The sequence below is a fragment of the Hemitrygon akajei genome, chromosome 25 (genome assembly GCF_048418815.1).
Source record: "Hemitrygon akajei chromosome 25, sHemAka1.3, whole genome shotgun sequence".
Taxonomy (NCBI): Eukaryota; Metazoa; Chordata; class Chondrichthyes; order Myliobatiformes; family Dasyatidae; genus Hemitrygon; species Hemitrygon akajei.
The window spans coordinates 4,869,696-4,887,867 of record NC_133148.1 but is presented as its reverse complement, the minus strand read 5'-3'; positions in this window follow the sequence as shown (position 1 = coordinate 4,887,867).

The following is an 18,172-nucleotide window of genomic DNA, read 5'->3' as shown; positions in this document are numbered from 1 at the left end:
CATAAAATTGGTTGCATGCTACTCGAATCCTCTGGTAAGTAAAATAATAAGGTTAACATCAAGTTAGCACATACTAGTTTTCAGCAAAATTCAAATCTACACTCGATTGAGCTGAATGCATCACTTTCTGTACTATGCATTTTGAGATATGGATGTGTACATAACTACTCAGGCTCAGCTGGAATTGTATCGATATTGCATGTATACTACAGAGCAATAGAATACTCAAATGCAAGCTGAATTCAGGAACCTACCTCACAACATTTAGAGTGGAACAGCCAATATCTTTGTTTAGTTCTGTAAACGCTAATGTTCCATTGCGTACAAAAGGTGAGTTACTGAAAGCAACTCCTGGAAAATTTGTAGCACACTGATAAAATTGGTTGCATACTACACTAAATCATATGGTAAGTAAAATAATGTTTACATCAAGTTAGCACATAGTAGTTTTCAGCAAAATTCAAATCTACACTCGATTGAGCTGAATGCATCACTTTCTGTACTATGCATTTTGAGATATGGATGTGTACATAACTACTCAGGGTGAGATGGAACTGTATAGATATTGCATGTCTTCTACTCGGAGCAATGGAATACTCAAATGCAAGCTGAATTTAGGAACCTACCTCACAACATCTCGAGTGGAACAGCCAATATCTTTGTTTAGTTCTGTAAACGCAACTGTTCCATTGCGTACAAAAGGTGAGTTACTGAAAGCAACTCCTGGAAAATTTATAGCACACTGATAAAATTGGTTGCATTCTACACTAAATCATATGGCAAGTAAAATAACATGGTTTACATATAGTAGTTTTCTGCAAAATTCAACTCTGCACTCTATTGAGCTAAATGCATTATTTTCTATTCTATGCATTTTGAGATATGGATGTGTACATAACTGCTCAGGATCAGCTGGAATTGTATAGATATTGCATGTCTTCAACTCGGAGCAATCGAATAGTGAAAGGCAAGCTGAATTCAGGAACCTACCTGATAACATTCAGAGTGGAACAGCCAATATCTTTGTTTAGTTCTGTAAACGCAACTGTTCCATTGCGTACAAAAGGTGAGTTACTTAAAGCAACTCCTAGAAAATTGGTAGCACACTGATAAAATTGGTTGCATACTACTCTAAAGCATATGTTAAGTAAAATAATAAGGTTAACATCAAGTTAGCACATAGTAGTATTCAGCAAAATTCAAATCTATACTCGATTGAGCTGAATGCATTACTTTGTATTTTGGTTAAGGATGTGTACATAACTACTCAGGATCAGCTGGAACTGTGTAGATATTGCATGTATACTACAGAGCAATTGAATACTCAAATGCAAGCTGAATTCAGGAACCTACCTCACAACATTTAGAGTGGAACAGCCAATATCTTTGTTTAGTTCTGTAAACGCTAATGTTCCATTGCGTACAAAAGGTGAGTTACTGAAAGCAACTCCTGGAAAATTTGTAGCACACTGATAAAATTGGTTGCATTCTACACTAAATCATATGGCAAGTAAAATAACATGGTTTACATATAGTAGTTTTCTGCAAAATTCAACTCTGCACTTTATTGAGCTAAATGCATTATTTTCTATTCTATGCATTTTGAGATATGGATGTGTACATAACTACTCAGGATCAGCTGGAACTGTGTAGATATTGCATGTCTTCTACTCAGAGCAACGGAATAGTGAATGGCAAGCTGAATTCAGGAACCTACCTGATAACATTCAGAGTGGAACAGCCAATATTAGTTCTGTAAACTAATATTCCATTGCTTACAAAATTCGAGTTTCTGAAAGCAACTCCTGGAAAATTTGTAGCACACCGATAAAATTGGTTGCATACTACTCTAAAGCATATGTTAAGTAAAATAATAAGGTTAACATCAAGTTAGCACATAGTAGTATTCAGCAAAATTCAAATCTATACTCGATTGAGCTGAATGCATTACTTTGTATTTTGGTTAAGGATGTGTACATAACTACTAAGGATCAGCTGGAACTGTGTAGATATTGCATGTATACTACAGAGCAATTGAATACTCAAATGCAAGCTGAATTCAGGAACCTACCTCACAACATTTAGAGTGGAACAGCCAATATCTTTGTTTAGTTCTGTAAACGCTAATGTTCCATTGCGTACAAAAAGTGAGTTACTGAAAGCAACTCCTGGAAAATTTGTAGCACACTGATAAAATTGGTTGCATACTACTGTAAATCATATGGTAAGTAAAATAATGTTTACTTCAAGTTAGATAGTAGTTTTCATCAAATTTCAGCTGAATGCATTACTTTCTATTCTATGTATTTTTAGTTAAGGATATGCACATAAGTAAGGGTGAGCTGGAACTGTATAGATATTGCATGCAGACTTTCAGAGACATGGAATACTCAAATGCAAGCTGAATTCAGGAACCTCCCTCATAATATTTGGAGTGGAACAGCCAATATCTTTGTTTAGTTCTGTAAAGGCAAATGTTCCATTGTGTACAAAAGGTAATGAAACTGAAAGTCACCTCTCGATCATTGGTAGCACATCATAAAATTGGTTGCATGCTACTCGAATCCTCTGGTAAGTAAAATAATAAGGTTTACATCAAGTTAGCACATACTAGTTTTCAGCAAAATTCAAATCTACACTCGATTGAGCTGAATGCATCACTTTCTGTACTATGCATTTTGAGATATGGATGTGTACATAACTACTCAGGCTCAGCTGGAATTGTATCGATATTGCATGTATACTACAGAGCAATAGAATACTCAAATGCAAGCTGAATTCAGGAACCTACCTCACAACATTTAGAGTGGAACAGCCAATATCTTTGTTTAGTTCTGTAAACGCTAATGTTCCATTGCGTACAAAAGGTGAGTTACTGAAAGCAACTCCTGGAAAATTTGTAGCACACTGATAAAATTGGTTGCATACTACACTAAATCATATGGTAAGTAAAATAATGTTTACATCAAGTTAGCACATAGTAGTTTTCAGCAAAATTCAAATCTACACTCGATTGAGCTGAATGCATCACTTTCTGTACTATGCATTTTGAGATATGGATGTGTACATAACTACTCAGGGTGAGATGGAACTGTATAGATATTGCATGTCTTCTACTCGGAGCAATGGAATACTCAAATGCAAGCTGAATTTAGGAACCTACCTCACAACATCTCGAGTGGAACAGCCAATATCTTTGTTTAGTTCTGTAAACGCAACTGTTCCATTGCGTACAAAAGGTGAGTTACTGAAAGCAACTCCTGGAAAATTTATAGCACACTGATAAAATTGGTTGCATTCTACACTAAATCATATGGCAAGTAAAATAACATGGTTTACATATAGTAGTTTTCTGCAAAATTCAACTCTGCACTCTATTGAGCTAAATGCATTATTTTCTATTCTATGCATTTTGAGATATGGATGTGTACATAACTGCTCAGGATCAGCTGGAATTGTATAGATATTGCATGTCTTCAACTCGGAGCAATGGAATAGTGAAAGGCAAGCTGAATTCAGGAACCTACCTGATAACATTCAGAGTGGAACAGCCAATATCTTTGTTTAGTTCTGTAAACGCAACTGTTCCATTGCGTACAAAAGGTGAGTTACTTAAAGCAACTCCTAGAAAATTGGTAGCACACTGATAAAATTGGTTGCATACTACTCTAAAGCATATGTTAAGTAAAATAATAAGGTTAACATCAAGTTAGCACATAGTAGTATTCAGCAAAATTCAAATCTATACTCGATTGAGCTGAATGCATTACTTTGTATTTTGGTTAAGGATGTGTACATAACTACTCAGGATCAGCTGGAGCTGTGTAGATATTGCATGTATACTACAGAGCAATTGAATACTCAAATGCAAGCTGAATTCAGGAACCTACCTCACAACATTTAGAGTGGAACAGCCAATATCTTTGTTTAGTTCTGTAAACGCTAATGTTCCATTGCGTACAAAAAGTGAGTTACTGAAAGCAACTCCTGGAAAATTTGTAGCACACTGATAAAATTGGTTGCATACTACTGTAAATCATATGGTAAGTAAAATAATGTTTACATCAAGTTAGATAGTAGTTTTCATCAAATTTCAGCTGAATGCATTACTTTCTATTCTATGTATTTTTAGTTAAGGATATGCACATAAGTAAGGGTGAGCTGGAACTGTATAGATATTGCATGCAGACTTTCAGAGACATGGAATACTCAAATGCAAGCTGAATTCAGGAACCTCCCTCATAATATTTGGAGTGGAACAGCCAATATCTTTGTTTAGTTCTGTAAAGGCAAATGTTCCATTGTGTACAAAAGGTAATGAAACTGAAAGTCACCTCTCGATCATTGGTAGCACATCATAAAATTGGTTGCATGCTACTCGAATCCTCTGGTAAGTAAAATAATAAGGTTAACATCAAGTTAGCACATAGTAGTATTCAGCAAAATTCAAATCTATACTCGATTGAGCTGAATGCATTACTTTGTATTTTGGTTAAGGATGTGTACATAACTACTAAGGATCAGCTGGAACTGTGTAGATATTGCATGTATACTACAGAGCAATTGAATACTCAAATGCAAGCTGAATTCAGGAACCTACCTCACAACATTTAGAGTGGAACAGCCAATATCTTTGTTTAGTTCTGTAAACGCTAAAGTTCCATTGCGTACAAAAGGTGAGTTACTGAAAGCAACTCCTGGAAAATTTGTAGCACACTGATAAAATTGGTTGCATTCTACACTAAATCATATGGCAAGTAAAATAACATGGTTTAAATATAGTAGTTTTCAGCAAAATTCAATTGTACACACTATTGAGATGAATGCATTACTTTGTATTCTATGCATTTTGGTTAAGGATGAGTACATAACTACTCAGGATCAGCTGGAATTGTATAGATATTGCATGTCTTCTACTCAGAGCAATGGAATAGTGAAAGGCAAGCTGAATTCAGGAACCTCCCTCATAATATTTAGAGTGGAACAGCCAATATCTTTGTTTCTGTAAACGCTAATGTTCCATTGTGTACAAAATTCAACTGTTCACTCTATTGAGCTGAATGCATTACTTTGTATTTTGGTTAAGGATGTGTACATAACTACTCAGGATCAGCTGGAACTGTGTAGATATTGCATGTCTTCTACTCAGAGCAACGGAATAGTGAATGGCAAGCTGAATTCAGGAACCTACCTCACAACATCTCTGGAACAGCCAATATCTTTGTTTAGTTCTGTAAACGCAACTGTTCCATTGCGTACAAAAGGTGAGTTACTTAAAGCAACTCCTAGAAAATTGGTAGCACACTGATAAAATTGGTTGCATACTACTCTAAAGCATATGTTAAGTAAAATAATAAGGTTAACATCAAGTTAGCACATAGTAGTATTCAGCAAAATTCAAATCTATACTCGATTGAGCTGAATGCATTACTTTGTATTTTGGTTAAGGATGTGTACATAACTACTCAGGATCAGCTGGAACTGTGTAGATATTGCATGTATACTACAGAGCAATTGAATACTCAAATGCAAGCTGAATTCAGTAACCTACCTCACAACATTTAGAGTGGAACAGCCAATATCTTTGTTTAGTTCTGTAAACGCTAATGTTCCATTGCGTACAAAAGGTGAGTTACTGAAAGCAACTCCTGGAAAATTTGTAGCACACTGATAAAATTGGTTGCATTCTACACTAAATCATATGGCAAGTAAAATAACATGGTTTACATATAGTAGTTTTCTGCAAAATTCAACTCTGCACTTTATTGAGCTAAATGCATTATTTTCTATTCTATGCATTTTGAGATATGGATGTGTACATAACTACTCAGGATCAGCTGGAACTGTGTAGATATTGCATGTCTTCTACTCAGAGCAACGGAATAGTGAATGGCAAGCTGAATTCAGGAACCTACCTGATAACATTCAGAGTGGAACAGCCAATATTAGTTCTGTAAACTAATATTCCATTGCTTACAAAATTCGAGTTTCTGAAAGCAACTCCTGGAAAATTTGTAGCACACCGATAAAATTGGTTGCATACTACTCTAAAGCATATGTTAAGTAAAATAATAAGGTTAACATCAAGTTAGCACATAGTAGTATTCAGCAAAATTCAAATCTATACTCGATTGAGCTGAATGCATTACTTTGTATTTTGGTTAAGGATGTGTACATAACTACTAAGGATCAGCTGGAACTGTGTAGATATTGCATGTATACTACAGAGCAATTGAATACTCAAATGCAAGCTGAATTCAGGAACCTACCTCACAACATTTAGAGTGGAACAGCCAATATCTTTGTTTAGTTCTGTAAACGCTAATGTTCCATTGCGTACAAAAAGTGAGTTACTGAAAGCAACTCCTGGAAAATTTGTAGCACACTGATAAAATTGGTTGCATACTACTGTAAATCATATGGTAAGTAAAATAATGTTTACATCAAGTTAGATAGTAGTTTTCATCAAATTTCAGCTGAATGCATTACTTTCTATTCTATGTATTTTTAGTTAAGGATATGCACATAAGTAAGGGTGAGCTGGAACTGTATAGATATTGCATGCAGACTTTCAGAGACATGGAATACTCAAATGCAAGCTGAATTCAGGAACCTCCCTCATAATATTTGGAGTGGAACAGCCAATATCTTTGTTTAGTTCTGTAAAGGCAAATGTTCCATTGTGTACAAAAGGTAATGAAACTGAAAGTCACCTCTCGATCATTGGTAGCACATCATAAAATTGGTTGCATGCTACTCGAATCCTCTGGTAAGTAAAATAATAAGGTTTACATCAAGTTAGCACATACTAGTTTTCAGCAAAATTCAAATCTACACTCGATTGAGCTGAATGCATCACTTTCTGTACTATGCATTTTGAGATATGGATGTGTACATAACTACTCAGGCTCAGCTGGAATTGTATCGATATTGCATGTATACTACAGAGCAATAGAATACTCAAATGCAAGCTGAATTCAGGAACCTACCTCACAACATTTAGAGTGGAACAGCCAATATCTTTGTTTAGTTCTGTAAACGCTAATGTTCCATTGCGTACAAAAGGTGAGTTACTGAAAGCAACTCCTGGAAAATTTGTAGCACACTGATAAAATTGGTTGCATACTACACTAAATCATATGGTAAGTAAAATAATGTTTACATCAAGTTAGCACATAGTAGTTTTCAGCAAAATTCAAATCTACACTCGATTGAGCTGAATGCATCACTTTCTGTACTATGCATTTTGAGATATGGATGTGTACATAACTACTCAGGGTGAGATGGAACTGTATAGATATTGCATGTCTTCTACTCGGAGCAATGGAATACTCAAATGCAAGCTGAATTTAGGAACCTACCTCACAACATCTCGAGTGGAACAGCCAATATCTTTGTTTAGTTCTGTAAACGCAACTGTTCCATTGCGTACAAAAGGTGAGTTACTGAAAGCAACTCCTGGAAAATTTATAGCACACTGATAAAATTGGTTGCATTCTACACTAAATCATATGGCAAGTAAAATAACATGGTTTACATATAGTAGTTTTCTGCAAAATTCAACTCTGCACTCTATTGAGCTAAATGCATTATTTTCTATTCTATGCATTTTGAGATATGGATGTGTACATAACTGCTCAGGATCAGCTGGAATTGTATAGATATTGCATGTCTTCAACTCGGAGCAATGGAATAGTGAAAGGCAAGCTGAATTCAGGAACCTACCTGATAACATTCAGAGTGGAACAGCCAATATCTTTGTTTAGTTCTGTAAACGCAACTGTTCCATTGCGTACAAAAGGTGAGTTACTTAAAGCAACTCCTAGAAAATTGGTAGCACACTGATAAAATTGGTTGCATACTACTCTAAAGCATATGTTAAGTAAAATAATAAGGTTAACATCAAGTTAGCACATAGTAGTATTCAGCAAAATTCAAATCTATACTCGATTGAGCTGAATGCATTACTTTGTATTTTGGTTAAGGATGTGTACATAACTACTCAGGATCAGCTGGAGCTGTGTAGATATTGCATGTATACTACAGAGCAATTGAATACTCAAATGCAAGCTGAATTCAGGAACCTACCTCACAACATTTAGAGTGGAACAGCCAATATCTTTGTTTAGTTCTGTAAACGCTAATGTTCCATTGCGTACAAAAAGTTAGTTACTGAAAGCAACTCCTGGAAAATTTGTAGCACACTGATAAAATTGGTTGCATACTACTGTAAATCATATGGTAAGTAAAATAATGTTTACATCAAGTTAGATAGTAGTTTTCATCAAATTTCAGCTGAATGCATTACTTTCTATTCTATGTATTTTTAGTTAAGGATATGCACATAAGTAAGGGTGAGCTGGAACTGTATAGATATTGCATGCAGACTTTCAGAGACATGGAATACTCAAATGCAAGCTGAATTCAGGAACCTCCCTCATAATATTTGGAGTGGAACAGCCAATATCTTTGTTTAGTTCTGTAAAGGCAAATGTTCCATTGTGTACAAAAGGTAATGAAACTGAAAGTCACCTCTCGATCATTGGTAGCACATCATAAAATTGGTTGCATGCTACTCGAATCCTCTGGTAAGTAAAATAATAAGGTTAACATCAAGTTAGCACATAGTAGTATTCAGCAAAATTCAAATCTATACTCGATTGAGCTGAATGCATTACTTTGTATTTTGGTTAAGGATGTGTACATAACTACTAAGGATCAGCTGGAACTGTGTAGATATTGCATGTATACTACAGAGCAATTGAATACTCAAATGCAAGCTGAATTCAGGAACCTACCTCACAACATTTAGAGTGGAACAGCCAATATCTTTGTTTAGTTCTGTAAACGCTAAAGTTCCATTGCGTACAAAAGGTGAGTTACTGAAAGCAACTCCTGGAAAATTTGTAGCACACTGATAAAATTGGTTGCATTCTACACTAAATCATATGGCAAGTAAAATAACATGGTTTAAATATAGTAGTTTTCAGCAAAATTCAATTGTACACACTATTGAGATGAATGCATTACTTTGTATTCTATGCATTTTGGTTAAGGATGAGTACATAACTACTCAGGATCAGCTGGAATTGTATAGATATTGCATGTCTTCTACTCAGAGCAATGGAATAGTGAAAGGCAAGCTGAATTCAGGAACCTCCCTCATAATATTTAGAGTGGAACAGCCAATATCTTTGTTTCTGTAAACGCTAATGTTCCATTGTGTACAAAATTCAACTGTTCACTCTATTGAGCTGAATGCATTACTTTGTATTTTGGTTAAGGATGTGTACATAACTACTCAGGATCAGCTGGAACTGTGTAGATATTGCATGTCTTCTACTCAGAGCAACGGAATAGTGAATGGCAAGCTGAATTCAAGAACCTACCTCACAACATCTCTGGAACAGCCAATATCTTTGTTTAGTTCTGTAAACGCTAATGTTCCATTGCGTACAAAAGGTGAGTTACTGAAAGCAACTCCTGGAAAATTTGTAGCACACTGATAAAATTGGTTGCATTCTACACTAAATCATATGGCAAGTAAAATAACATGGTTTACATATAGTAGTTTTCTGCAAAATTCAACTCTGCACTTTATTGAGCTAAATGCATTATTTTCTATTCTATGCATTTTGAGATATGGATGTGTACATAACTACTCAGGATCAGCTGGAACTGTGTAGATATTGCATGTCTTCTACTCAGAGCAACGGAATAGTGAATGGCAAGCTGAATTCAGGAACCTACCTGATAACATTCAGAGTGGAACAGCCAATATTAGTTCTGTAAACTAATATTCCATTGCGTACAAAATTCGAGTTTCTGAAAGCAACTCCTGGAAAATTTGTAGCACACCGATAAAATTGGTTGCATACTACTCTAAAGCATATGTTAAGTAAAATAATAAGGTTAACATCAAGTTAGCACATAGTAGTATTCAGCAAAATTCAAATCTATACTCGATTGAGCTGAATGCATTACTTTGTATTTTGGTTAAGGATGTGTACATAACTACTAAGGATCAGCTGGAACTGTGTAGATATTGCATGTATACTACAGAGCAATTGAATACTCAAATGCAAGCTGAATTCAGGAACCTACCTCACAACATTTAGAGTGGAACAGCCAATATCTTTGTTTAGTTCTGTAAACGCTAATGTTCCATTGCGTACAAAAAGTGAGTTACTGAAAGCAACTCCTGGAAAATTTGTAGCACACTGATAAAATTGGTTGCATACTACTGTAAATCATATGGTAAGTAAAATAATGTTTACATCAAGTTAGATAGTAGTTTTCATCAAATTTCAGCTGAATGCATTACTTTCTATTCTATGTATTTTTAGTTAAGGATATGCACATAAGTAAGGGTGAGCTGGAACTGTATAGATATTGCATGCAGACTTTCAGAGACATGGAATACTCAAATGCAAGCTGAATTCAGGAACCTCCCTCATAATATTTGGAGTGGAACAGCCAATATCTTTGTTTAGTTCTGTAAAGGCAAATGTTCCATTGTGTACAAAAGGTAATGAAACTGAAAGTCACCTCTCGATCATTGGTAGCACATCATAAAATTGGTTGCATGCTACTCGAATCCTCTGGTAAGTAAAATAATAAGGTTTACATCAAGTTAGCACATACTAGTTTTCAGCAAAATTCAAATCTACACTCGATTGAGCTGAATGCATCACTTTCTGTACTATGCATTTTGAGATATGGATGTGTACATAACTACTCAGGCTCAGCTGGAATTGTATCGATATTGCATGTATACTACAGAGCAATAGAATACTCAAATGCAAGCTGAATTCAGGAACCTACCTCACAACATTTAGAGTGGAACAGCCAATATCTTTGTTTAGTTCTGTAAACGCTAATGTTCCATTGCGTACAAAAGGTGAGTTACTGAAAGCCACTCCTGGAAAATTTGTAGCACACTGATAAAATTGGTTGCATACTACACTAAATCATATGGTAAGTAAAATAATGTTTACATCAAGTTAGCACATAGTAGTTTTCAGCAAAATTCAAATCTACACTCGATTGAGCTGAATGCATCACTTTCTGTACTATGCATTTTGAGATATGGATGTGTACATAACTACTCAGGGTGAGATGGAACTGTATAGATATTGCATGTCTTCTACTCGGAGCAATGGAATACTCAAATGCAAGCTGAATTTAGGAACCTACCTCACAACATCTCGAGTGGAACAGCCAATATCTTTGTTTAGTTCTGTAAACGCAACTGTTCCATTGCGTACAAAAGGTGAGTTACTGAAAGCAACTCCTGGAAAATTTATAGCACACTGCTAAAATTGGTTGCATTCTACACTAAATCATATGGCAAGTAAAATAACATGGTTTACATATAGTAGTTTTCTGCAAAATTCAACTCTGCACTCTATTGAGCTAAATGCATTATTTTCTATTCTATGCATTTTGAGATATGGATGTGTACATAACTGCTCAGGATCAGCTGGAATTGTATAGATATTGCATGTCTTCAACTCGGAGCAATCGAATAGTGAAAGGCAAGCTGAATTCAGGAACCTACCTGATAACATTCAGAGTGGAACAGCCAATATCTTTGTTTAGTTCTGTAAACGCAACTGTTCCATTGCGTACAAAAGGTGAGTTACTTAAAGCAACTCCTAGAAAATTGGTAGCACACTGATAAAATTGGTTGCATACTACTCTAAAGCATATGTTAAGTAAAATAATAAGGTTAACATCAAGTTAGCACATAGTAGTATTCAGCAAAATTCAAATCTATACTCGATTGAGCTGAATGCATTACTTTGTATTTTGGTTAAGGATGTGTACATAACTACTCAGGATCAGCTGGAACTGTGTAGATATTGCATGTATACTACAGAGCAATTGAATACTCAAATGCAAGCTGAATTCAGGAACCTACCTCACAACATTTAGAGTGGAACAGCCAATATCTTTGTTTAGTTCTGTAAACGCTAATGTTCCATTGCGTACAAAAAGTGAGTTACTGAAAGCAACTCCTGGAAAATTTGTAGCACACTGATAAAATTGGTTGCATACTACTGTAAATCATATGGTAAGTAAAATAATGTTTACATCAAGTTAGATAGTAGTTTTCATCAAATTTCAGCTGAATGCATTACTTTCTATTCTATGTATTTTTAGTTAAGGATATGCACATAAGTAAGGGTGAGCTGGAACTGTATAGATATTGCATGCAGACTTTCAGAGACATGGAATACTCAAATGCAAGCTGAATTCAGGAACCTCCCTCATAATATTTGGAGTGGAACAGCCAATATCTTTGTTTAGTTCTGTAAAGGCAAATGTTCCATTGTGTACAAAAGGTAATGAAACTGAAAGTCACCTCTCGATCATTGGTAGCACATCATAAAATTGGTTGCATGCTACTCGAATCCTCTGGTAAGTAAAATAATAAGGTTAACATCAAGTTAGCACATAGTAGTATTCAGCAAAATTCAAATCTATACTCGATTGAGCTGAATGCATTACTTTGTATTTTGGTTAAGGATGTGTACATAACTACTAAGGATCAGCTGGAACTGTGTAGATATTGCATGTATACTACAGAGCAATTGAATACTCAAATGCAAGCTGAATTCAGGAACCTACCTCACAACATTTAGAGTGGAACAGCCAATATCTTTGTTTAGTTCTGTAAACGCTAAAGTTCCATTGCGTACAAAAGGTGAGTTACTGAAAGCAACTCCTGGAAAATTTGTAGCACACTGATAAAATTGGTTGCATTCTACACTAAATCATATGGCAAGTAAAATAACATGGTTTACATATAGTAGTTTTCAGCAAAATTCAATTGTACACACTATTGAGATGAATGCATTACTTTGTATTCTATGCATTTTGGTTAAGGATGAGTACATAACTACTCAGGATCAGCTGGAATTGTATAGATATTGCATGTCTTCTACTCAGAGCAATGGAATAGTGAAAGGCAAGCTGAATTCAGGAACCTCCCTCATAATATTTAGAGTGGAACAGCCAATATCTTTGTTTCTGTAAACGCTAATGTTCCATTGTGTACAAAATTCAACTGTTCACTCTATTGACCTGAATGCATTACTTTGTATTTTGGTTAAGGATGTGTACATAACTACTCAGGATCAGCTGGAACTGTGTAGATATTGCATGTCTTCTACTCAGAGCAACGGAATAGTGAATGGCAAGCTGAATTCAGGAACCTACCTCACAACATCTCTGGAACAGCCAATATCTTTGTTTAGTTCTGTAAACGCAACTGTTCCATTGCGTACAAAAGGTGAGTTACTTAAAGCAACTCCTAGAAAATTGGTAGCACACTGATAAAATTGGTTGCATACTACTCTAAAGCATATGTTAAGTAAAATAATAAGGTTAACATCAAGTTAGCACATAGTAGTATTCAGCAAAATTCAAATCTATACTCGATTGAGCTGAATGCATTACTTTGTATTTTGGTTAAGGATGTGTACATAAGTACTCAGGATCAGCTGGAACTGTGTAGATATTGCATGTATACTACAGAGCAATTGAATACTCAAATGCAAGCTGAATTCAGGAACATACCTCACAACATTTAGAGTGGAACAGCCAATATCTTTGTTTAGTTCTGTAAACGCTAATGTTCCATTGCGTACAAAAGGTGAGTTACTGAAAGCAACTCCTGGAAAATTTGTAGCACACTGATAAAATTGGTTGCATTCTACACTAAATCATATGGCAAGTAAAATAACATGGTTTACATATAGTAGTTTTCTGCAAAATTCAACTCTGCACTTTATTGAGCTAAATGCATTATTTTCTATTCTATGCATTTTGAGATATGGATGTGTACATAACTACTCAGGATCAGCTGGAACTGTGTAGATATTGCATGTCTTCTACTCAGAGCAACGGAATAGTGAATGGCAAGCTGAATTCAGGAACCTACCTGATAACATTCAGAGTGGAACAGCCAATATTAGTTCTGTAAACTAATATTCCATTGCGTACAAAATTCGAGTTTCTGAAAGCAACTCCTGGAAAATTTGTAGCACACTGATAAAATTGGTTGCATACTACTCTAAAGCATATGTTAAGTAAAATAATAAGGTTAACATCAAGTTAGCACATAGTAGTATTCAGCAAAATTCATATCTATACTCGATTGAGCTGAATGCATTACTTTGTATTTTGGTTAAGGATGTGTACATAACTACTAAGGATCAGCTGGAACTGTGTAGATATTGCATGTATACTACAGAGCAATTGAATACTCAAATGCAAGCTGAATTCAGGAACCTACCTCACAACATTTAGAGTGGAACAGCCAATATCTTTGTTTAGTTCTGTAAACGCTAATGTTCCATTGCGTACAAAAAGTGAGTTACTGAAAGCAACTCCTGGAAAATTTGTAGCACACTGATAAAATTGGTTGCATACTACTGTAAATCATATGGTAAGTAAAATAATGTTTACATCAAGTTAGATAGTAGTTTTCATCAAATTTCAGCTGAATGCATTACTTTCTATTCTATGTATTTTTAGTTAAGGATATGCACATAAGTAAGGGTGAGCTGGAACTGTATAGATATTGCATGCAGACTTTCAGAGACATGGAATACTCAAATGCAAGCTGAATTCAGGAACCTCCCTCATAATATTTGGAGTGGAACAGCCAATATCTTTGTTTAGTTCTGTAAAGGCAAATGTTCCATTGTGTACAAAAGGTAATGAAACTGAAAGTCACCTCTCGATCATTGGTAGCACATCATAAAATTGGTTGCATGCTACTCGAATCCTCTGGTAAGTAAAATAATAAGGTTTACATCAAGTTAGCACATACTAGTTTTCAGCAAAATTCAAATCTACACTCGATTGAGCTGAATGCATCACTTTCTGTACTATGCATTTTGAGATATGGATGTGTACATAACTACTCAGGCTCAGCTGGAATTGTATCGATATTGCATGTATACTACAGAGCAATAGAATACTCAAATGCAAGCTGAATTCAGGAACCTACCTCACAACATTTAGAGTGGAACAGCCAATATCTTTGTTTAGTTCTGTAAACGCTAATGTTCCATTGCGTACAAAAGGTGAGTTACTGAAAGCAACTCCTGGAAAATTTGTAGCACACTGATAAAATTGGTTGCATACTACACTAAATCATATGGTAAGTAAAATAATGTTTACATCAAGTTAGCACATAGTAGTTTTCAGCAAAATTCAAATCTACACTCGATTGAGCTGAATGCATCACTTTCTGTACTATGCATTTTGAGATATGGATGTGTACATAACTACTCAGGGTGAGATGGAACTGTATAGATATTGCATGTCTTCTACTCGGAGCAATGGAATACTCAAATGCAAGCTGAATTTAGGAACCTACCTCACAACATCTCGAGTGGAACAGCCAATATCTTTGTTTAGTTCTGTAAACGCAACTGTTCCATTGCGTATAAAAGGTGAGTTACTGAAAGCAACTCCTGGAAAATTTATAGCACACTGATAAAATTGGTTGCATTCTACACTAAATCATATGGCAAGTAAAATAACATGGTTTACATATAGTAGTTTTCTGCAAAATTCAACTCTGCACTCTATTGAGCTAAATGCATTATTTTCTATTCTATGCATTTTGAGATATGGATGTGTACATAACTGCTCAGGATCAGCTGGAATTGTATAGATATTGCATGTCTTCAACTCGGAGCAATGGAATAGTGAAAGGCAAGCTGAATTCAGGAACCTACCTGATAACATTCAGAGTGGAACAGCCAATATCTTTGTTTCTGTAAACGCTAATGTTCCATTGTGTACAAAATTCAACTGTTCACTCTATTGAGCTGAATGCATTACTTTGTATTTTGGTTAAGGATGTGTACATAACTACTCAGGATCAGCTGGAACTGTGTAGATATTGCATGTCTTCTACTCAGAGCAACGGAATAGTGAATGGCAAGCTGAATTCAGGAACCTACCTCACAACATCTCGAGTGTAACAGCCAATATCTTTGTTTAGTTCTGTAAACGCAACTGTTCCATTGCGTACAAAAGGTGAGTTACTTAAAGCAACTCCTAGAAAATTGGTAGCACACTGATAAAATTGGTTGCATACTACTCTAAAGCATATGTTAAGTAAAATAATAAGGTTAACATCAAGTTAGCACATAGTAGTATTCAGCAAAATTCAAATCTATACTCGATTGAGCTGAATGCATTACTTTGTATTTTGGTTAAGGATGTGTACATAACTACTCAGGATCAGCTGGAACTGTGTAGATATTGCATGTATACTACAGAGCAATTGAATACTCAAATGCAAGCTGAATTCAGGAACCTACCTCACAACATTTAGAGTGGAACAGCCAATATCTTTGTTTAGCTCTGTAAACGCTAATGTTCCATTGCGTACAAAAGGTGAGTTACTGAAAGCAACTCCTGGAAAATTTGTAGCACACTGATAAAATTGGTTGCATTCTACACTAAATCATATGGCAAGTAAAATAACATGGTTTACATATAGAAGTTTTCAGCAAAATTCAACTCTACACTCTATTGAGCTAAATGCATTATTTTCTATTCTATGCATTTTGAGATATGGATTTGTACATAACTGCTCAGGATCAGCTGGAATTGTATAGATATTGCATGTCTTCTACTCAGAGCAATGGAATAGTGAAAGGCAAGCTGAATTCAGGAACCTACCTGATAACATTCAGAGTGGAACAGCCAATATTAGTTCTGTAAACTAATATTCCATTGCGTACAAAATTCGAGTTTCTGAAAGCAACTCCTGGAAAATTTGTAGCACACTGATAAAATTGGTTGCATACTACTCTAAATCATATGGTAAGTAAAATAATAAACTTTACATCAAGTTAGCACATAGTAGTTTTCAGCAAAATTCAAATCTACACTCGTTGAGCTGAATGCATCACTTTCAGTACTATGCATTTTGAGATATGGATGTGTACATAACTACTCAGGATCAGCTGGAATTGTATAGATATTGCATGTCTTCTACTCAGAGCAATGGAATAGTGAAAGGCAAGCTCAATTCAGGAACCTCCCTCATAATATTTAGAGTGGAACAGCCAATATCTTTGTTTCTGTAAACGCTAATGTTCCATTGTGTACAAAATTCAACTGTTCACTCTATTGAGCTGAATGCATTACTTTGTATTTTGGTTAAGGATGTGTACATAACTACTCAGGATCAGCTGGAACTGTGTAGATATTGCATGTCTTCTACTCAGAGCAACGGAATAGTGAATGGCAAGCTGAATTCAGGAACCTACCTCACAACATCTCTGGAACAGCCAATATCTTTGTTTAGTTCTGTAAACGCAACTGTTCCATTGCGTACAAAAGGTGAGTTACTTAAAGCAACTCCTAGAAAATTGGTAGCACACTGATAAAATTGGTTGCATACTACTCTAAAGCATATGTTAAGTAAAATAATAAGGTTAACATCAAGTTAGCACATAGTAGTATTCAGCAAAATTCAAATCTATACTCGATTGAGCTGAATGCATTACTTTGTATTTTGGTTAAGGATGTGTACATAACTACTCAGGATCAGCTGGAACTGTGTAGATATTGCATGTATACTACAGAGCAATTGAATACTCAAATGCAAGCTGAATTCAGGAACCTACCTCACAACATTTAGAGTGGAACAGCCAATATCTTTGTTTAGCTCTGTAAACGCTAATGTTCCATTGCGTACAAAAGGTGAGTTACTGAAAGCAACTCCTGGAAAATTTGTAGCACACTGATAAAATTGGTTGCATTCTACACTAAATCATATGGCAAGTAAAATAACATGGTTTACATATAGTAGTTTTCAGCAAAATTCAACTCTACACTCTATTGAGCTAAATGCATTATTTTCTATTCTATGCATTTTGAGATATGGATTTGTACATAACTGCTCAGGATCAGCTGGAATTGTATAGATATTGCATGTCTTCTACTCAGAGCAATGGAATAGTGAAAGGCAAGCTGAATTCAGGAACCTACCTGATAACATTCAGAGTGGAACAGCCAATATTAGTTCTGTAAACTAATATTCCATTGCGTACAAAATTCGAGTTTCTGAAAGCAACTCCTGGAAAATTTGTAGCACACTGATAAAATTGGTTGCATAATACTCTAAATCATA